Genomic DNA, 20,518 nt, shown 5'->3' with positions numbered 1-20,518 from the left:
AATCTCTCCTTGGTGTGTGTGTGTGTGTGTGTAATCCAACCCAAAGGAGCGGCCAACATCTGACTGCCCTCAACTTCAAGCCTCTCCCCTAATCTAATTAGGGAGGCTCCCATTTGGCTTGGGTTCAAGGAAGGTAGTACTGGCATGGGTCCTCTAGCATCTGCTATCCTGCATTTGAAGTCCAGCTTCTCTCCACAGCCTCCTTACTCTCCATGGCTTCTCCAGGAAGCACATCTCCTCTCACTAAATGTTGTATTGTTTCAGCCCCAGGCCTTTTCAAACATACTGAGGGGGCAGCTTGGCTCACACTGCCAAAGGTTGGGGCTGCTTTAGGTAACTTTAGAATAGTGCAGTTTAGAACTACTTTCCTGTAATAGTTACATTAAATGTAACCTTGGAAAGTTGTTGGATTCAATGTGACCATTCATTTGATTCTTTGAATGTTACTGCCAGCTAGCTCGAAAGCAAAGATAGACTTTATTAAGTTTAATTAAGCCTTCCCTGTGTTAGCCTTTGGGGCTAGCAGCACTACAATAAAGAAAATGACTTTGGATGTTCATCCTTACCAGGTCATATAAGAAAATCTTATATATTATCCCTTCTTTTTATACCTATGCACCCTACACTTAGGGCACCTAGTGCAGACAGTAGGGGTAGCTTATAAGTAGTACAAAGGCAGTTTTGGACTTTGGAAATACTTTTAAACATAAAGTCAAAATTTGACATAGTGTGATTTCAAAATCAGCCTTCAAGGCAGACCTGGCTTTGAAATGACATCAGTTACCACATCAGTACAGACCTAAGTGCATTAAGTCCACTGGTGTTTCTGAACCTACATGCCCCACCACATCCGGTCTTCTTTTAGGAACACATTTTAGCCCTAACTTGAGTAACTTGAGTACCGAGATTTCATCCGTAGTCAAGCTTCTCTTAGAGAGGTTCACAAAGGGGGAGGAGGCTACAATTTGTAAAACTGATGCCTGGTCCTCATTTCCCAAGGCTATGTTTTGAAGGGGACTTTTTTCTATTGGCCCCTCTCTAACAAAGTATTCTGTTGTTGTTGATTCTGGTTTGAGGCACCCTCTCTGGGGTCAGAGTCACTGGTGGATTCCGAGGACGAAGTATCTGAGAAGGATAGAAACCTATTTTGGGATCTTCCTCTGTAGTCAGATAAAGCTCTTTATGATTCTGTTTGTGTACAGAAATCCTCTTTCAAATAGGGAAATACTACTTCAATGTTAAAGGCCTTCTTGTCCTTTTCAAATTGTGAGGATTTGTAGTTGATAGTATTATCCTCTACTCATCTGCGGACCTGCTATTTTAGAATCCTGCCTCATTCCCGTCCCTGTTTCGGTAATTTCACAAGCCCGATAATATTTTCCTGCCCGTGCTGCCTCACCCGGTCTCCCCCTGCCGCCGCAGCACTCTCCAACACAGCGCGGCCGCAGTGGGGGGGGGGGGGCCGTGGGTTTAAGGACTTCAATTACCTGGGTGCCATAGCTGCCGGAAGCCGCAAACTGTATTTTTCGCGCCAGGAGGCACTTTAATTGGAGACACACCCCACACGTCACGGGAGCGTCGCGGGAGAAGCCCGGGAGAAGCCCGGGACAAGGGTGGGCCCTCTGACGTCTAGTCGAAACTGTGAGTACTATCTATAACTTGCTCTAATTTCCAGCCAATATGGCAGCTAGAAGGGGCATGAAACCCACACCTACAGGGCAAGCAGCTGGGACATTAGATCAATTTATCCTGAAAGCATCATCGGTACTGGAACGTGAAATCGAGATGACAGAACGCCATATGTCGCAGGATCCAGTCTTCCTAAGGAGATCATCTCTGGGTCCGGCTGCACAAGCGTGTTCACCAGGTCCCCCTGCGCAAACCATTGCAAATGAGGGGTATCCTGGCTACTTAAATTCCACTGATAACAATACACCAGACCGGGCGGATGGGTCAATTCATTCACTACGCGGGTGGGTTGCTCATATAACACCTGACTATCCAGAAGTGAGTAAAAACCTGCCGGATAGCACAAAAAGTAAAGAGGGTGCAATTCCTAAAAGGAAGAGGGCCGGAGCCTCACTCCGGGGAAGAAAACCAAAACAGCCTAAATATAACAGTCAACCGGAACTACCAATTGTAGAACAACCCGAGTATAGTACACATGTGGTTCTTTCAGACAGCCCTCTTAAAGTTGGCACTTACTCTACACCTACAGGCTACTTTGATCTAGATTTATTGATGAGGAAACTACGTATGGTTTTATCTTCTGTCATCCAGCCTATGGAACAAAGACTGAAATATATTGAAAAAAGGCTGGGGAAAATGAAGGAATTACTTGTGAAAAATATAGACTTTGTAAAGGAATTTTCAGCTGTCCAAATGCAAATTAATGCTTCGGTCACCACGGCGAATGTTCCCCAGACCCAGCCAAAGCCATCAAAGCCGACAACTACTAGTCTTACTAGTCTTAGTGGTCTAGCCCCTGCGAATACTAATCAGGGGTCAAATCCAGGCTCCAGTACACCAGGGCCTAAAACTGTTCCCACAGCTTTGAGAAAGGCCCAGCCCCCACAACCCGCCAAACCTGCTACAGTTAAAATCCCAGGAAAAACACCTAAAAATCAATCTTGGGGAAATGATTTTTCCACTGATCTTCCACGCATCAACTTACCTCCGGAAAGTGCTTCGTACGTGGCCGTCCTTATACGGGTCCCTAAGGTGGCGAACGACAGACAAGAATCGTATGGGGAACTTAAGAACAAAACGATGCATTGGTTGAACACCCACAGACCCTTGCCAAGAGACATCCAAAGCAAAATTTTGTTTGTTAGAAGGGTGGGGTGGGTGGGCTGGAAACCAAAAAATGTTGAGGGGGATTGCGAAATCATAAACTTTGAGGATTACAGGGCAGTTGATCATGTGTGTAGTATGTATCATACTAGTCCTGATACAACCATCAAAACACTGAGGCTGAGATATTTTTACCAACCGGCTAATGTACTCGGTGCTACTAATTTCAGGACTTATGACCTATGGTGTCAGCAAGAGGATTCCCGGAATCATGTAGAGAGAACTAGGGGTGGACGGGTTAGGGATGAAGTGCTGGGATTTCCAGTAGACAACAGATACAACTTGCTAGACCAAGTAGATTGACCTTGTATGCCTCCCTGTCCCTTAACGGTGCCTCTAATGGATGACAATAAAAGGGTGGAAGGTCTCCGGTTTACCAGGGAAGAGTACTCGAGGGTGGTGAACCATGTAATTGACCCCCCACCACTGAAGCAACAATGTCTCTTGAGGGACAATCTTATGCAATCGCTAGGGAGCCAGGGGATGGCCTGTGTTCCCTTGTGATTGATAACCCCACACTCTTGGTTCAAAAACAGATTGCCCGCCCACCCTTAGATTAGCAAAGGGGTCCCTTAAAATCTTATCCTGGAATATAGCAGGTCTTACACCTAATCTAGACATCCCGGATTGGTGCACATTCGTAGATTTACATGGGATCTGCTTATTCCAGGAAATGTGGGTGGTAAACCCCACTCATAGATTGGGTTATGTATCTTTTGTGGAACCTGCAGTAAAAGGCCAGAGAGGTAGACCATAGGGGGTTTGTTCATATGGGTGGGTATTCACCTTGGATTCAAGATGAAAAGTCTAGAAACAAATAGTCCTGATCTGACGTGCATCCTGATGTTACATAAAGAAACACCAAAACTGGCACTCATTAATATTTACCTACGGCCAGTCCGACCGGGGGGAGCCTCTACCACTCTAGATAAACTGACTACCATATTGCATTCGCTTGGGGGTGATGTTGTCTTATTGATTGGAGGAGACTTCAATTGTCATTTTGAACCTCTGCAAGGGGTTCCTCCAATCACAACTGAAGAAGACGAAACCTGGTCAGTTTCCTCCCCTAATGACTATCCTGTGAAAAACTGGACAGCTCTTGCTCTCCAGTTGACTTCCTTCACCTATACGTTCTCTGTTAGAGCCTGTAATGGGCGACTTTTGGGTGATATTCCAGCCCAATCAACTTACAGAGGTATGGGGCATGCTTCTGTAATAGATTATGTTATGGTCAGCCTGGCCTTGTGGCCCAAAATCCTGGATTTTAGAGTCCCTTCTCGGATCGAAAGCGATCACAATCCGCTGACTATTGAAATGGACTTTCAACTGTCCATCGAGGATATTGCAAAGACGATTATTCCAAGTAGTGATCTGAGAATAGTGCAGGGTGGGAGGAAAGTTCGATGGGCAACTGTGAAGATGTCCCCTGATATTATGGCAAAAATGTATCAGAATGTAATCCCCTTGCTCGAAAGGGTAAACTCTAGTATTATCAATCCTTTGGACGATGATAAGGGCAACCTTACAGGCATACATAGGGAAATGGTTACAATACTGAAGGACACCTTCTACAAGACAGGTACCTTCAAGCCGAAACCTTGCGGTGATGGAAACCCCTGTTTCAATAATTGATGTAGGGACGCGAAAGGCGCACTAATATTGGCCCTAAAACAAAGCAATAAACCGGGTGTTACAGAAGCTAGGCAGGCATACAAGAAAATTTTAAGAAATGCAAAATCCGAATGGAAAGCAGAGCGTTGGTCTGCCATCACATCTGCACTTGTGGCAAAGGATTCAAGGTCGTTTTGGAATCTTGTCCATACTGGGAAATCAGAGGGCAGGACTACAATCGACCCAAACATTTCTGAAGAAGCATGGTCTTCCTATTTTAAAGAGCTCTATTCTATCCCTCTTATACTTATAAGTGAGCTCCCACCGAGCCTATTGACCACGGACCCAATGTGGTCAATTCCACCATTCACGCTGGTTGAAGTACAACTGGCTATTTCAAGTATCCAATCGAACAAAGAACCGGGATTGGATAGGATCCCAGGTGATCTTTATAGAGAGGAACCAATAGTTTGGGCTCCATATCTTCTAGTATTGTTTAATGCGATACTGCAGGGCTTACCACTCCCAATTACTTGGTTAGGGGCAGAAATAATCCCTATCTATAAGAAGGGCTCCCCGCTTGAACCTTTTAATTATAGACCCATCAGCCTTATCCATGTGACCCAAAAAATCTATGCCAGGCTCCTTTTACGGTACAAAAGGGGGTGGTGATGGACGGAGCATCTCAATCGATCAAACACTCACACTCAGTCAAAATATCTGGGTTTAATCCATCACCGTTCTTTAGCCCACTCTGCCACCCCATTTCAGACATGGCTATATGCAAATCAGTCTGACCCTGTGCCTCATGGGAACAGTCCAGCCCGAACTGCCAAGCCATGTCTTCCCTGGACCGGAAACAAGCTTCCGAGGACCGGTTTCTGGCATTCCAGCCGTCTTCAGCCCGGCTTGCTTGAATCCAGTGGCAAAGTGAGCAAGGGACTCACGTCTGAGCATACCCAGATCTTTTGACTGGGTGTGAGTGTTTGATTGATTCAGATGCTCCATCCATCACCACCCCCTTTTGTAACGCTCCTTTTACAGCGCTTACAGGCTTGGACCAATGAAAACAACATCTTGACCCCGCTTCAGGTGGGATTTAGGGCCAAAACAGCGACAACTGACCAACTGTTCCGGCTGCAGGTCCTTTATTGGAAGCATGTGGCCTTGGAAGGGGATAGTCTATACCTTACGTTTGTGGACTTAAAGTCCGCATTGGATATGGTGGACCGGAACCAGTTATGGTCCATTTTACTAGCAATGGGGGTTCCCCCATATTTATGTCACAAATTTAAGATTTTACATGATGGCACTTTTGCCAGATTTCGTTTTGGCAAACAAGGCCAATTAACTGGACCCTTTCCGATTGAGAAAGGCGTTAGACAGGGGTGTGTGCTTGCCCCATCCCTGTTTTCCCTCTTCCTCAATGGGCTTATTGATGATCTCCTTGCCACTAACGACATTGACTCTCCCAAACTAGCCGCCCAAAAATTTCCCGTGTTAATGTTTATGGACGACACCCTGTTGCTTTCAAAATCCCCAATGGGTATGAAGCAGCGGGTGTTGAACCAGTTTGTTAAATTCTATAAGCGTAGGAACTTGGTGGTCAACATCAATAAGACCAAGTACATGGTTTTTAATGCTAGCACTATTAACTGCCCCCATCTGGTTTAAACGAGATGTCCAAAATTTCTAGGACATAAAAATATCAATGTGTTGTACAATTCACGGTCACCGCTGCATGTGTTGGTACATTTTCAATAACATTCTTTTGAGTTGTTACTAAGTAACATATTTAAAGTATCCTCAAAATCCGATATGCACATGTGTGTGTAAGAGGTGCACTAAAGAAACCCACTGATTTAGGATACTACAAGTCCCAGTGTTCATTGAGGTAGCTTCCCTTTCGACAGGCCCAGAACTGGAAGTCTGTTTCACTAGAGTATAACTAAACCAAACAGATTTTGCCTTGTTTGATGGACTGCAGCGCGAGGAGGAAAGAATGCACAAATGAAAATTAACGTGAGTTTGCACAGTTGTAACAATGTATCGGATTTCTCAAATGAAACCGTTCGATATTTGTTTCATCAGTAATTATTTCCACAGACAGATACAGAGCGCTCACCTCGTTTGAAAAGCATTGAACTTTACAGCTAAAAGTAATTATATCCTGCGGCAGGAAACATGCCCCACTACTTTACCCCAGATGTTTTGCCTTGTGTTTAGCTGGTTTTTGACTTAGTTGGCCTGGTTCCCTGCTAATCAGGGCCCCAGGCTATCTGCTCTCTCTGTAAAATGGATTCCATGTACCCTAGGTGCATAACTAAATTGGCTTGGGTCACCTTATCAGCCCCTGTACAGTGCACTATAGGTGCCCAGGGCATAGGTGCATCCAAGGCCTACCAGGGGCTGCAGCATATCTTTTGCCACCCCTGGCTGGCTATCCAAAATTGACAAAACTGGCTGATCACTCAGTTGGGGCAAGGTGGTGTAATCACCCCTTGCTTAGATATAGTATGCCTATATCTAAACCTAACTGGACACATATAAACCTATAAGCCACTCCTATGGCAGGCCTTAACAATCCTGGAGGCAGAGTGTGTGGTTTTATGTGAGATAGTGCTCTAGCATGAGCTGAGCCTGTCTGCAGCTTTCGGGACCAATTCCCTTAGCTGTTCCGCGATAATGCCATACCATATACTATAAGTGCATTATAATCCATCGCGGTTATATGTTAACTTTGGTTTGGCTTTATCAAAACATGTTGTGTAAGGTGTCATACGATTTGGAATACTACCCCCTCGCCAGTCCGGGTGACGGGGGTAGCATTCTACCCCTCTAGAGGGAGACGACATGTTACTTTGCTAAAACGCGGTTGATTTTAAAAGAGCCTCAGCATCACGAAATGGACGCTTCTGCCACAGACACGAGTCTGACCTCCTGCTGCTGACCGAAACTCAGCAGAGGAGGCCTGGACAAAGGGTTTCCTGTCACGGGGAGGTGTCACACCACCCCAGACAGGAGATAGTGGATTGTAGCAGGGAGGTTTGAAAGAAACCAGACAATGCCTGGGGAGTACAAGGCTTCCCCTTGCATAAACCGGTCACACCGGTTCTGGGGCACACCAGCCCCAGCTCCAGCATGACCCTGGACAAGGGGAAAGGGGTGTATCCACCCCCTTCCTGGGTCCCACCCATAGGAGGGACCTAGCAGGACATCCAGCCCACCAGATTGGTATAAGAGTGGGAGCAATGCCCAAGCATTCAGATAATCCTGACTGAAACATATGAAATGAAACTCTGGACCCTTTGACATCCTACTCGACATAGAAGACTGAAGAATCTCCCTTGTGGTCAAGGAGTGACCACCCTGTGCAAGCAAGCACCATCCAGCACCTTGACCCTTGCTTTGTTGCAGTTCCTGCCGGAACTCGAGCAACAGAGATCAACGAGATCAAGCGTGCCTGCCTTCTAACAGCCCGATCCACAGTCCCTGCAGAGCTGAGACCCGTGGAGGCGACCGGAAGCGTGGGGCCTGCCATCTTGGAAAATTCACGAGACGCTGACCGTGCAGCCCATGAGTGACCCTCAAAGCTGTACACCGTTGTTTGAGAAGCCCCAGCCCTGAGCCTCTCTTGCACCGAAGCTCACCCCTCCACATTTGACGAGTGCTGCGTGGGGCCCTTCTGCATCTTTTGGCTCAACGTGTTGGCCCGGTCACTTGCCCATTGGCTTGTGGCTCCTGTGCCGACAAAATCCGAAATCTAACTTGTGAATCTAGTTGCTCCAGACTTGCACCCGCTCCTCTGAAAAGGAGCACCTGCTCTGACCCTCCTGGTCCGAGTGCAACGCCATCTTTGAATCCTGCGTGGGTTGCCTTTGCCAAGGGTTGTTTGCTCCAATCCGGAAGCTGACACCGCCAACAGCGAGAGCCTGCGTGGGACAGCTCGTTATCCACTCCTGGATGCCCTCGGTGCCCCAGAGTCCACGTGGCAGTTGAGAGAAGCAACCCGTCAGTGACCTGAAAGCTCCCGACATTGGCTGGTTCCTTCCTGGTTCCACCCTGGTCACTCCTGAGTGACCCAGACTCTCTCCCCTCTGCTTTCAGATCATCTTTAACTTCTATCCACCCTTGGATTACATCGGACATTTCTCGTCTCGACGCCTGCAGCATCTTCAGCTCCAAGCACCAGCAACCTGCGTGGCAAAACCCGACACTACTTCGCACCTGTGCACCCGCTTCCTGTGGGTGAGGTAACTCAGCAACGCCGGTGTTCCTACACTGGTACACACCTCTAGTGTATGTGTCCTAAGTTTTGTCCTTTTAGGTTGAGCGGAAGTATCTTTAAACAGTAACTTTATAACTTTTACGCACCATTGACTTTGCATTGGTGCATGCCTGTGCTTTAAGCGCTGCACCCGAATCCCGTGGGCTTTTCCCGACTTCAGCATTGCTAGTCCCGACTGGTCCCAGCGATTCCCTAGGCCCTAGGCCTAACCACTGTTCAATTGGTATCTCTTATACCACTTTCTTAATATATGGTTTGAGTGGCCACCCGCCCTCATCCATAATTGTGCAACTTGGTATGTTTAACTGTGCTTTTGTTTAAACGCTTGTGCTTCTAGACTCATAAAGAGTGTAGAGGATTATTCTAGTAATAAATACATATGTTGTTATAATATATAACTTGTGTGGTGTCCTTTCATTTGATATTACAGGATTGTGATTGGTAAAACAGCTCGCTTAACACGACCTCTTGCGTTAAGCCTTTAAGGCTGCTTAGTCCATGCTACCCCTAGGATAGCTTGTCTAAAAGGTTGACTTGCAACCAGACACCATAAGGGTTGTTTGGACTGATACAAGGTGGTTCCAGAATTGGAAACATCATATATCAGGCCAACTTCTCACACTCATGTTTCAAGCTTACTTTAAAAAAATAAACCTGTAATCTTGAGCTGAAGCCCTATTTACTTAACAATACCTCCTTCTTCACAGAGCAAATTTAACGCTCAGACTGATGCTGGCACAATGAAATGTTTCTACAGTACAGCAGTGTTTAAAGAAATGATTACAACGGATTATCAAGCACTTTCAGTTTTTCAAGTAAGTGCTATTAGTGGCAGATCATTTTAAGTCTCCCCCAACGCATAAAAAGGTAGTAATTAAGTTTTATTGCTTTTTCAGACAACAACAACCTGCCTCATTTAAAACCCTCTAGCTATGCCTAATAACAGGGGCCACAAGTAAGTTCATGCCATATACTCTCATGATATAGTTGTGCTCTCAAAAAACAAAAATAACTTTATACCTAATTTTGTTATGCCTCGTTCATGTTTTAGGCCTCTCGGTCAACAACGTGAATAAATCAGGCACCTTACAATTGTGAAGAAATATCCTTAAGGAATAACAGGTACACATTGCTTGTCTAAACAGAGAAGACAGAAGGGACACTGTTTAGTTAAAAAGACCCTTTTTTAAATAAGAATTATTTTCTATTTGGTTTCACAGACCCTAGTCACAGCCCTGAAGAGAAGCCATAAAAAGTATTTTGACACATAGTCATCTTCAGGACGTTGGACCTCCCTACTACTGACAGATGTAGTGAGTCCATTCTTTTAAGCTCAGCCTCCATCGACTTCAGCAATGGAGTAAAATTATCCCTGATAATAAGCTTGGGTGAGGCATTGATCATTATTCCTAGATATACTGCCGAGCTAACGTATCTAGAATCAGATTCAACCAGATTATTCTGGGAGCAGATCACTTGGGTCTTCCCCTCGTTTAGCTTATATCCTGAATACCTCCCATATACCTTGGTAATTCCAACCAATGCCTGTAAGGCTGAGGGTGGTTCCACCGTGATAACTGCCAAGTCATCAGCATAAGCCAAAATGTTCCCCGAAAAGTTATATATGTTTCGTGCCATCCCCTTTTTAATAGAGGAAAACATCATTAAATCTATAGAAGTAACATTCATGAATTTTTCTTGGCAGTACGGGAAAGTCAGACGTTCGATACAATTTATGTCCCTCCCACAGGAAAGGGGAGGCCTGGGGGTTCCGAATATAAGGTACTATCACTGGGCCTGTTTGTTAACTGAAATGGCAGTTTTATTTGACCCTGATGAGAATACATTTATTGGGGAATATAGGAATGGAAACCTCCCCTCGATCTATGAATTAATACTAGGACAGGAGGCGACAGGGGTGTTACTAAGAAAGACAGAGAGACGGTATTATAGGAAAATGAGGTACAAGACAATGCATAGTGTCTGGGGGCTCTGGAAATGAATTCTAAAACTGCTAGGAATTCCTAAAATTAACTATTATACCCCTTTGTGGAACTCAGGATTACTCCCAAATCTATGCATGGATGGCATGTGGAAGTACTGGGAGCAGCAGGGAATCTTAACAGTTGGAGATATTATGGAAAGAAAAGAAGTTAGAAGCCTGGGGTATATACAAAAGAAGTTTAACATGGACAGTAATCAAGACTTTAAATATGCCCAAGTTGTCCAGACAATTAAAGCAAAAAGACCACGTATCGACTCAGGGGAAAGATGCAGCATATTGGATTATCTGAGAAAGGGAGGTTGTCGGATTAAAGTTATTTATAAAGATTTACTGGACGGGATCCAAGATGATTTGGAAAAAAATGAAGTCACTTGGGCCACAAAATTAGAAGATCCAGATGTGGATTAAAGTCACTTGGGCCACAAAATTAGAAGATCCAGATGTGGATTCAGATAAAGCTTTGTATCTGGACAAAAGGTTATTTCGCTCCTCTAATTTAAAAGCCCAACATTTTGAAACGCTTTTTAATTTATACTATACACCGGCTAAACTGTTTGAATGGGGTAAAAGGGAAGATAACAGCTGTCCTAGATGCTCGAAAGGGCCGGCCAATCTCCTACATATGTTTTATACACGTGACAAGCTGGGCGCAATCAAAAGGGAGATCGAGTTATTCTGGGAGGGGCTGCTAGGCATGAAGATCTGCCTATCCCCAACCTTAATGATCTTAGGAAGCGAAAGCAAGCTAGCCCTTAAAGAGGAGATAGAAGTCCTGGTTTTTATATCCGTTGCACTTCTCCGTATTCTTATCTCAACCGCATGGAAGGATATGGATGCCCCGTCCTTCCTGATGTGGCTGTCCAGATTTCTGGCATACACAATCTGGAGGCTGCTCTATATGAACTCAAGGGTAGGAAGAAACGGGAGATGCCCCATTTGGATTTAGGCACCAGTCAAAAATTGGAGGAGTGCAAGGATGTAGTAATAAATTGAAACATATAATAATGTGTTTAATGTGTATTTATTATATTATGGCTACGGATGAATTTGGATATTATGAATATCTTTTTTATTGTTCTTCTCTCATTTTATATGACCAGTAGTAATATTTTTGGCTAATATCTGATTTTACCTCTGTTTTGTATGTTTCTGTGCCATTTGAAGTCTCAATAAAAAAAAAGAATTTGAAACATATTGGCACACTTTCACCAACAGGGAAACGGTTTGTTTTATAAAAATTGTATGGCATTTGAGGAGAATAATCGTTTCAAAATGTATATCCTCATTTGCATGAAAACGAATTCCCCCTGTTGGATGGTATCCCACATTTGTTCCATTTAAATAAGTCTTGATGGTTATATGAGGTACCTTATTGTTTTTTTCCTTGACTGGTAATATTTTCAATTGATATATGTATGTGTGTCTCCACTTGATTTTGCACTTGTGAAGTATTCCTTTGTGAAACCACTCCTGGAATTTGTTTTATTTGTGTTTATTGTTCACTTTTGTTAATCTATTTGTCAAATAGTGTAAATTGTGACGTGTTGCCTATCTCCACCAGGAGTATTTCTAAAACATGTATAATACATTTCCAAATAAGGAATAATTAAATGATGTAGACCATTTTATTTGTGATTTTGGTCTTAGTCTGTTCTATAATTGACAGGTCCCGATTACGAAGAACTGAAGAGCTGGCAAAGTATGCAGAAGGACTAGATGAACTACTTTTACTGGACACCTGTAAAAAAATTGCATGGTTAAATAACCTGAAGGAATTGGTTTTCACTTTGGGTCTCAGAGAGGCATGGGAGTTGCAGTCACCACCACCGAAAGATGTCATAAAAAAACTATACTGGGACTGGGTACAGAACAACGTTATGAAGTCTAGGAAATTGGGCTCTCTCACTGACCAATTTTTGTCTATTAAGTGTACGCGCAAAATGGAACCCTTTTTAGATCTAATAACTAAACCATTGGATCGAGCGCTGTACCTAAAATTGCGATATGGGACGCTCCCGGTGTACGAGTTTACGGGTAAATGGAAGAATACAGATGCTAGCTCGTATGGTTGCCCGGGTTGTGCGGCCCCTAAGGAATCGGTGGCTCACCTGTTCTTCGCTTGCCCATCTTACAAAGGGGCACGGAAATTCTGGTTGAAACCCGTCTGTAGGGAACTAGGACTGAGGTGCCATAGCCAGGCATTACGTGTCCTTTCTACAGACTCTTCATCTGCCAGTATGATCTGTGGGGTGGCCAAATTCCTAGGAAGTGCGTGGACGACACGTTGCCGTTTGTTGAAACTTCAAACCGGAAAGTCCACTAGCTAAGGACGATTTTACTGCCAGTGAACTGTGAATGATGTGTCATTGCTCCTACTGTACTATATAATCTTTTATCAGAAGTGAAATGTTTTATATATTGTGTTCTTTTATGGTGAAAATTGCCGAATAAAGATATTCATAATAATAATTGACAGCCAAATTAAATGATCAGCTAGATATTTCACTTTTTTGTAATTTATTGGACCAATCTAGCTGTGTGGTACAGCCCCCTTTTTGATATCAAATTGCATATTAGCATCAGTTGTAAGAGAACACTAGAATTACCATTGTACACTCTTTGCATATGCCCTTAGCCCTCAGAGTCCAAGTTGAGTGTGGCAGAAGGTGTGCATCATCTTGAAAACGGCCAAAGTGGGTAAGGCTGACCATCTGTTCTAGCTACAGGGATACACCAAGATACAAGAGAGTGTTTGTGCAAATGCCCTGCTGACTAGTAGCAACTGGTACTATATTGAACTCTTCTATTTATCCTTTGCCTGACAATTTTGAGTTTTTAAGTGCCCTGCGGTCCTGCAGGGCTTTAGAACTGTTTTCCTAAGGTGGATTTTGCAGTAAAAGACTGTCAAAAGGCAATATATATGGCTAGGACAAGCCTGGTTGGTGAATTTGACATGCACTCCATCATGGTCCACCTCCAGTCTACCACGACCATTAACTATCATAGGCTCTTTGTGCTTTTTGGCTCTATTTTTGTTTAAAACTTAAACAATTCAGAGCCCCCTTATTGGATTCTTGTCATGTTGGTGTCATTTAATTTATTACAGTTTATTTGAATTTTTGTAATTCAATTTGGAATTTTCATTGATTTTCATTTTGATTTTATTGACTTTTAATGTATTGTTGTTTTGGTGCTACATAATTCGTTACACATTGCTCCTAAGTTTAGCCTGTCTGCTCTGTGCCATAGCTATGAGGGCGTTGAGCTCAGATTAATTTAGTGACTAAAAGTGTTCACCCTGATATGGGTTGTGATTATTCCTTGAAGTGAATATTTAATCTGCAGCTTGTATTTGCTCTCCTCTGATTAGCAAGCTTTTATGGTGATATAAACTCACCGAATAAAGTGGTTTTGACTTGACTTGAATAGATCATCCAATTGCTTACATGTCTTCCTGTGTATCATGTAGTTACCTGCAGGGAGCATTGCGTTTTTTGCTGTCCTTGCATTTCTATTGATGCCCCCTGGGGTTTAGTGACCCTAATCCAGCCCACAGTACTGTGTTAGCTACATCATATGCCTCAGTTACTTGCCAGTAGTACTTTTCTAGTCCCGAGTGATGTCTCTGCACCCATCACGGGCACTTGCCATTATGAAGTGCAGATGTCTCAGTAATACAAAGTCCCACTTATTCTGACTAATGCACATTATGAGACAGAAGGCTCAGTCTCTAAATGTACCCCAACACAACAGCATATTCTTGGAGTATCTTGTCGACCCGCTTTGTTCCCTTTCGATGGTACACACTTGCGTTGCGGGTGCCACTGACTAGGCTACATCTCCTACAACACTGCAGACACATGAAGTAAGTATCAGTGGTTTGGCAATTTTCAGTTTGCCAGGGCATTAGTGGGTTTGGCATTAGTGTGGACACTTCCACTGCCATCAGCACTACTCCTCTAAGGCAACAATCCGGTTGTACAGGTACACTACCACTTGGGTGTTGCAGCCTTCCCATTCCAGAAGCATGAAAAATGACCACGCCACATACGTAACTTGTGACTGACATCATTAGTACTCAGAGTACAACATTCAACTGAACTTCTCAATATTTCCTAACCAATAATACCTAAACCTTAACACCTCCCATATTGGTATGTAATTATTTTCTTTGAGTCTGCTCATAGTCTTAAGTCACTACATCTCCCCCATTGTTAAATAAAAAGGTGTAAACAACAGCAGTAGATTTCTTCAATAAGTCAGCTAGGTGCTCGCACTGTTTGGCCAGATCAAGTGGTATGAGGTAGTTCAGATGGACCCTGAGTGGACACTGAGGATACAGGAGTTAATGTTTGATCTAGGCGGGAAGGTGTGGTTGCCCCATCTGGGATTACAGGGGCCAATGAATGCCAAGGTAGATGTCTTAAATGTGACAAATCCATTGTGATGGATTTTCCAGGATGTTGCGCCATTATCATGTATCCCTTGAGCGCCACAACTTTCAGAGGCTTAGCAGCAAATGGAGGATCGTTCTTACGCTAGCTTTTTGTTTAACAAGAACCCAGTCACTTCCATCGAAAACGATTTCCTGAGTTCTCCAACGCTGATCAGCATACATCTTCATTTGACATTTTCAAGTAGTGTCTGTGGCATGAACTTCGTCAGCATTCTGAGTTCTTTCAGTGGTCCACTGTGGTAGTTTGGTTCTTACAGCTCTCCCAAACAGCAAGGTGGCAGGACTCTCACCTGTAGTGGAGTGAGGAGTTATACGAGAAGCATGTAGGGCTTCACATAAGACTTGATTCAACTCGATTTCCTCAATCGAGGCACGTTGGATCACTCTCTTTAGGGTGGCCATAAATTGCTCCACTACACGGTTAGCTTGGGGCCACGAGGGTGTACTTTTTTATGCTTAACATTAAGTCTAGTTAGAAACTCCTTAAACTCCTTGCTATTGAACAGTGGATCATTGTCAGATTTAAGGAGGCTTGGGATGCCCCATATGGGAAAGATGTCCAGCAGCTCAATGACCTTGTCATGAGTTGTTGATGACATTTCCTCCACCAGAGGAAAATGGGAGTACTCATTAATGACTACAATTAAATAAAGTCAACTACAGCCATTCTTTCCCACATGTGTAGGAAAGTCAGACATAGTTAGTGGATGCTGTGTCACCTTAGGGGAAATGCAATTTCATAGATGGAACTCTTTTAGTTCCCTCTCAACTCTTTCGTTCAAGCGTGGAAACCACACTCAATCCCTCAGGGTTCTTTTGGTGGCGACGATGCCACCATGCCATTCATGAGCAGGTTCAATGACTTGCTGTCTGAGACTCTCATATATGATTATCATGGAGCCTCCTTACACAATGCCTTCTTTAGTGACAGAGAGTTCCTCCTGCACATTTTTTTACTCTTGAAATTCAACATCATCACTCATAGGTCAAATACTTTGCCTTTAAAGAAGACTTTAAAGGCAAGCATGTCTTATCGGATTTTGTAGCAGCAAGGATCTGTTTAATGGATATGGCGGCTGTCATGCTGGACGTCACAATGAAGTTGATATACTCTTCAGCTGTTTTGATACTGAGCCATGTTAATGTAATGCAACTCATGAAAAGTTATCTGCAAAGTTTAGGTTCTTGCCTGGCTTATGCACAATTGTAAAGTTGTACTTATGTAAATTCAACATGCACCTCTCAATGCGAGGGATCATCTTAGTTTTAAGGTTTCCAAATGCAGTGGTCGGTAACAATTGAGAAATGCTTTCTGTACAAGAACACATGAAAGTATTTGCAGACCCACACCACAGTCAGATTCTCATTCTCTGGCTGAGAATAGGCCCATAGTGTGTCAGACAAGCTTCGGATGGCATACACCACGATGTGTCACCTAGTGTTTGAATGTACATTTTGCAGAACAAAGATTGCTCCCAGTCCCAAGGGGCTTGCATATACATTATGTAAGCTAGGATCAAAGTAAGCCATCTCAGTGCCATTTTCAATGGTATACTGTATCCTTTTGAAGCTTTGTTCAAATCCAGAGGACCACTGGAATTGGGAATTTTATTTAGTCAGGTCTCTCAATGGGGCACTCACTGAGAAAAAGTCATGGATGTACGTATAACAATGGCTGGCTATGCCCAAGAAGGATCGTATCATAGTGACAACTTGTGAGGGTTTTGTGGTTGACTGTGGTTGTACTTTATCTGGGTCAGGAGTCATTGCCCCTTAAGAATATGTATCGAAATAACTTGAGTGTCGTTTTGAGAAATTCACCCTTTTCAGCACTTAGACCTCCATTTTACCTAACTGCACACTTTCAATTCTATTCTTCAGAATTTATATAGCGTATGGCTACCTGACAGGCCTCCCAGTACTGGGTATCCATGCGTTATATACATTCTGAAGAATAGATGTTAAAGACCCTTATCATGCTCCTTCCATGTGGTCTCAAAATTCCATTATGTCATCACTGTAATTGAAAGAATGCATAACAGGTTCTAGGTATCACATCTTGAAATATTTTTGTAGCAGATGACACCCCAAAACTCAACCTTTTGTATCTGATCAAATCAACATGAGTCTAAAAGGTGATAATATAACTACAGTTTTCTTGCAATTCTAGTTGATGTTATATCTCGTTCAGGTCCAGAATGGGAAAGACTTTGGCTCTGTTCAGCTGCATAATCATGTTTGCAGTGTGTGGATTTGAATGTATTTCACTCTTGATTGCTTTGTTGGCCTGGCGCATATCTACGCATTTTTGAACTGTTCCTCCACTGTCCTTTTCTGGCACTACCACTATAGGCCACACATAAGGGGTGAGACCAGCAGAGCGCTCAATGATGTCATGCTTCAACAACGTTTCAAGTTCTTTCTAGAATGCTTCTTGCAGGTGAATTGCTATTCTTGTAGAGCGGTAGGTCCGGTTTCGACCAAGATACCCTTCGGTATTTGCCCGGCGTTAGCCGCCTCTTATTAACACTCAATATTACCAAACAAAGAGGCAGGCGCTGGAGACTGGAAGGCAGGAAACAGGAGTTTATTTCCGACGGAGCAGAACACGTCAACTCAGAAAACAAGCTATCTTCCCGAGGTGCTCTACCCGCATCCTTGAGGCCTGGCCTCTTATACACAAGTTTATTGCTTTATTACATAAAACACATCTCTGTCGACACTTTGATGTGCGGAAAGACATCCTCGGAATCCCCACTTCAAGCCCGTTCCCACACACATTTACAGCAGAAGTCCCCACCCCGGTCACAACAGGTGTCGATTGTCGCGCAGCTGGGCATCCCGTCGATTCCCGGAATACATGGGGATGATCGGATCTCATGGGGTGGGGGCATTGATCAGTTGTGGATCCTTTGATAGAGGAAGCTTCCTACTGTATGGGGGGGGGCAATAAATAGCATCCGCAGGGCCATGTGGCGGCCTGGGAGTGAGCAGGACAATCGGGCACAGAGGAAAAGGGGGGTTTATCAAAGGATACGGGATCATGAAAGGAATGGAGGGAGGTGTTGAGCCAGGAACAGGATGGGGTTCCGAGGCAGAATTGCGCTGAAGAGGGGTTTATGGCCCAAACGTGTGAGAGCGGGGGCTGTCAGCGCGCAGGGGAGGCCTGCGAGGTTAGGGGAGAGAGAGAGAGACGCGCTGGCTATCGGCAGTGGGCAGAGAGGCCATGGCATACAAAATGGCTGCCACTTACGCGCATGAATGGGCCTAAAAAAGGGGGCAAGATGGCGCCGATAATGTTGATGTCGCAAACTAGATTTCAACAGTCCTCCCTTTTCAACATATCTAGCCAGCTTGTCTAATCGATGTCTATCTTCATCAAGTTCCTAACATCGACATAGTACAATGCTCTCATGCGTTCTTTTTCGAAGTCCAAAGTCTTAGGGCAGATACAGTTTGCACATAGTGAACACAGAGGCAGCAGGCATTGGATCCCTAGGCAGAACCCACATATCACAACAACAGGAATCAGTATAATCGTAAATAACCTCCACCCCCAGTTCTTTACAGTACTCCAGAACCAACCACCAAGCGACCATTCTTCTTGTTCCTGGTGAACTTCTGAGGAAAGTCTGTGGAGGTGTTCAATGGCCTTGTATACTGAGGGTGAATGGTCAGTTATATATGTGCAGCAGCTGGACCCAATGATGCGGCATGCTCCTCCACGATCCGCTAGAACCACATCTAGAACAAGGCGGTTCTGGAGAGCCACCAGGCGGACCGCTTGAAGCTCGGCTGTATTGTTTGTGAGGATGCCAGCTGTAATGTTCATCATTGTTTCAACTGCCTGGGTCAAATGTCGGATGGCACGGCTGTTTGCCATCGTGCCCCAGAGTGGAACAAGTCCCTTCATTGCATCGAGGAACTGTGCCCCGGTGGAGTCGGCTTGCTCAATGTCCTTGGCTCGTTTCTGTCTGTGATGATTTGCTGGAGCCACATAGGTCGGAGGAAGGACGAAGGCGATATAACAGGTGCCCCCCCCAACCTTTGGGGAGCCAGGTGTAAGCCTTTGTACCACAAACAAAGTACATGCTCGGAGAGGAGACAAAAGAGGGTGGATCAGTAGAATCCAGAGTTCTGGTGATGCGGCAAGCGCTGCGGCCTACCAGCTGTGTCCCAAGCCCTTCGATGCACATAAGGCCGGTGACGTTGATGACGGATAGGGCCACAGTCAGGGTGGCAGCTGTTCGTTTCCGAAGGTAGGAGAAAGTGGGTCTGGTCGGATTGTTAAACACTTGCATTTCGATCCGTTCTTTGATAGGGATGTCCATGTGGATAGAGTCGTTGGATGTCAGGGGGCAAAAGTGTGCAGCAGTTTTCCTTGTTTTGTTCTGCCAGACCTCATGAAAGAAGTGTGTCATAGTTCTGCTGGAGGTGGCATTATCCCTATAGCTTTCTTGCAAGAGGATCAGCCAAGCAAGGCAGGAGCCGTGAACTGAGAAGGGTGAAGGGATGAAGGGTATGGAATGTCCAGTGGCGTGGGGTAGCAACCCACAGATCCAGCAGTTGGTGGCATTGGTAGCAAGATTGTGCTGGTGCAGCAGTTGCCTGAAGGAGTTGTTCCAAAACTCCTTACGCCTTTCTCGGAGCTGGGGTAAAAGAGAAATCATATAATGTTCCTTCATTGTGGTAGGCTGTGCAGTGGTCAGGAATGTCTCATGAGCTGGTGTGCTCTCTTCCACAATCCAGAGGGCGGTCATGAGGAGGAGGCAAAAGAGAAGGGCGATGAAAAGTGCAATAGTCTTTGAACTGTGGATTTTGTCAGTCTTTGGGTTTCTGTAGCGAGTCTTCGGTTGTCCGGTTGCTTCCATCATCTTCGTGTCGGGGGCTTCCATCATCTTCTTGTCGGGCGCTTCCATCACCTTCAATGGGGCTCGGTAGCGGGCAGAACCACAAACTTCGTCTGGTTTCTCTCCTGGCAGCCTTAGTAGTGTCAGGCTACAGTTCTGAGAATTATGACTCAGTCAGTGAACTGCTTAGCCGAAGCTCCCTCCTTTCGTCGCAGGTTATACCCTTCTCTGGATGGCACAGTGGGATCGGGAAATTCTGTCAGTTCAAGAGTCTCTTTATCAGGGTAACAGTTCAGGGATGGTCTATCTTTGTTCAGGAGCTCTTCTTGGGTGGCCACGTCTTCGGTCGTCGTCAGGGTCGAGGAGATCTTCTTACAATGGTGTGCATGCACCCAATTGCGCTTTCCTTCCACTCGAAGAGCTGTTCGGGTGGTGATCAAGACTTGCCAGGG

General features: G+C 44.7%; 1 protein-coding gene and 1 long non-coding RNA gene across 2 annotated transcripts in view; one reads left to right on the top strand and one right to left on the bottom strand.

Moving 5' to 3' along the window:
• LOC147659130 (cytochrome P450 2G1-like) overlaps positions 1–20,518 on the bottom strand; it is a 356,398-nt gene that overhangs the window by 281,293 nt on the left and 54,587 nt on the right. The window lies entirely within an intron of this gene.
• LOC147659131 (uncharacterized) overlaps positions 1–20,518 on the top strand; it is a 51,361-nt gene that overhangs the window by 11,976 nt on the left and 18,867 nt on the right. The window contains exons 3-4 of the long non-coding RNA XR_015307313.1: positions 9,463–9,570; positions 9,652–9,710. This is a non-coding gene — a long non-coding RNA (uncharacterized LOC147659131). The remainder of the gene's footprint in view (positions 1–9,462; positions 9,571–9,651; positions 9,711–20,518) is intronic.

Source organism: Lissotriton vulgaris, unplaced genomic scaffold, assembly GCF_964263255.1.
Source record: "Lissotriton vulgaris unplaced genomic scaffold, aLisVul1.2 SCAFFOLD_624, whole genome shotgun sequence".
NCBI lineage: Eukaryota > Metazoa > Chordata > Amphibia > Caudata > Salamandridae > Lissotriton > Lissotriton vulgaris.
Note: the sequence above shows the minus strand (reverse complement) of the source record. Positions and strands in the feature narration are given on the sequence as shown.